Below are 2,500 nucleotides of genomic sequence, written 5' to 3' on the forward strand. Positions count from 1 at the left end.
TCTCGTTCGTTATCGGAATTAACCAGACAAATCGCTCCACCAACTAAGAACGGCCATGCACCACCACCCACAGAATCAAGAAAGAGCTCTCAATCTGTCAATCCTACCTGTGTCCGGGCCGGGTGAGTTTCCCCGTGTTGAGTCAAATTAAGCCGCAGGCTCCACTCCTGGTGGTGCCCTTCCGTCAATTCCTTTAAGTTTCAGCTTTGCAACCATACTTCCCCCGGAACCCAAAGACTTTGGTTTCCCGGAAGCTGCCGGAAAGGTCGTCATGGTAACGCCTCCCGATCGCTAGTTGGCATCGTTTATAGTCAGAACTAGGACGGTATCTGATCGTCTTCGAACCTCTGACTTTCGCTCTTGATTAAAGAAAACATTCTTGGCGAATGCTTTCGCAGTAGTTCGTCTTCCGCCGATCCAAGAATTTCACCTCTAACGGCAGAGTACGGACGCCCCCGTCTGTCCCTCTTAATCATTACCTCGTGCTCCGAAAACCAACAAAATAGAACCGAGGTCCTATTCCATTATTCCATGCAACACTATGCAGGCGAACAGCCTGCTTTGAACACTCTAATTTTTTCAAAGTAAACTTATCGGCCACCGCCGACACTCAGTCAAGAGCACCGACGGAGAACCGAAGGTGAGGCGAACGCAACCAGTGACACGCCTTGCGACGGACCGGCGGCGCTCGCCCAAAATCCAACTACGAGCTTTTCAACCGCAACAACTTTAGCATACACTGTTGGAGCTGGAATTACCGCGGCTGCTGGCACCAGACTTGCCCTCCAATGGATACTCGTTAAGAGTTTTAGGATGTACTCATTCCAATTACAGGGCCTCGTTAGAGTCCTGTATTGTTATTTTTCGTCACTACCTCCCCGTGTCGGGAATGGGTAATTTGCGCGCCTGCTGCCTTCCTTGGATGTGGTAGCCGTTTCTCAGGCTCCCTCTCCGGAATCGAACCCTGATTCCCCGTTACCCGTTATCACAAAGGTAGGCACGTAGCGTACCTTCGACAGTTGATAGGGCAGACACTTGAATGATACGTCGTCGGTGCAGAGACCGTACGATCCGCGTGGTTATCCAGAGTCATCAAACGTCACAGGACGAACCCGGTCGGTTTTGATCTGATAAAAGCGCGCCTCCCGAAGTCGGCGCTTAATGCATGTATTAGCTCTAGAATTACCACAGTTATCCACTTCGCTTACGAGACCAAATAAACCAAGACTGATTTAATGAGCCATTCGCAGTTTCGCTTTACGAGAACTCGTACTTGCACCTGCATGGCTTAATCTTTGAGACAAGCATATCACTACTGGCAGGATCAACCAGATAGCTGCGACAGCTGCGCTCGGCCCTTGCTGGGCCGCCCGGCGCGTGCTCGTCGCATTCGTTTAAGACCGAGGCGATCGCCTGCGGCCGTACTCAGCTTCGACAGTCGCTGGCCGCGACGTCCACGCTCTCGCCGGCAGTGCCAGGCGGAGCGATTTGCGTTTTTTCTTTGCTCGCCCTCTCTCGGGCTCGATCCATTCAGTTTCGCACAAACAAGAGCTCTGCCGGCCGCCTGCAGCGGTGCCTAAAACCCGGGCATAACAATGCGACCGTTCTGCTAGGCCGACAAGCGCTCAAGCCAGACGCTCGATCGAACGCCCCCTACATATTAGTCGAGACAACGGCTCGCTCATTAGCATCGCGTTTGTACTTTAACTTTTTTCGGCTCGGCTTCTTTCGACGCCGATGCCGGCGACGCAGCACTCTCTCGCCCGCCAGCCACCGAGAAAAGGGTGCGCTCCGACCGGCCCCGCACCGCTCTTTCTTGGCTCATTCGAAATTACTGTCTTTCGCTCTGACATGCCTTACCTAGGGTTAGGTTAGTATGCTTGCACGTTTGTACTTTAACTTTTTTTGGCTCGGCTTCTTTCGACGCCGATGCCGGCGACGCAGCACTCTCTCGCCCGCCAGCCACCGAGAAAAGGGTGCGCTCCGACCGGCCCCGCACCGCTCTTTCATGGCTCATTCGAAATTACTGTCTTTCGCTCTGACATGCCTTACCTAGGGTTAGGTTAGTATGCTTGCACGTTTGTACTTTAACTTTTTTCGGCTCGGCTTCTTTCGACGCCGATGCCGGCGACGCAGCACTCTCTCGCCCGCCAGCCACCGAGAAAAGGGTGCGCTCCGACCGGCCCCGCACCGCTCTTTCATGGCTCATTCGAAATTACTGTCTTTCGCTCTGACATGCCTTACCTAGGGTTAGGTTAGTATGCTTGCACGTTTGTACTTTAACTTTTTTTGGCTCGGCTTCTTTCGACGCCGATGCCCGCGACGCAGCACTCTCTCGCCCGCCAGCCACCGAGAAAAGGGTGCGCTCCGACCGGCCCCGCACCGCTCTTTCATGGCTCATTCGAGTTTACTGTCTTTCGCTCTGACATGCCTTACCTAGGGTTAGGTTAGTATGCTTGCACGTTTGTACTTTAACTTTTTTCGGCTCGGCTTCTTTCGA

At 53.4% G+C, this 2,500-nt stretch overlaps 1 non-coding gene across 1 annotated transcript in view; it reads right to left on the reverse strand.

Moving 5' to 3' along the window:
* Window positions 1–1,335, reverse strand: part of LOC144418526 (small subunit ribosomal RNA) — a 1,810-nt gene extending 475 nt beyond the window's left edge. Inside the window, exon 1 of the ribosomal RNA XR_013473516.1 lies at window positions 1–1,335. This exon is cut by the window's left edge and continues 475 nt beyond it. This is a non-coding gene — a ribosomal RNA (small subunit ribosomal RNA).
* Window positions 1,336–2,500: the final 1,165 nt, after the last annotated feature.

The sequence above is a fragment of the Styela clava genome, unplaced genomic scaffold, assembly GCF_964204865.1.
Source record: "Styela clava unplaced genomic scaffold, kaStyClav1.hap1.2 HAP1_SCAFFOLD_18, whole genome shotgun sequence".
Classification (NCBI taxonomy): domain Eukaryota; kingdom Metazoa; phylum Chordata; class Ascidiacea; order Stolidobranchia; family Styelidae; genus Styela; species Styela clava.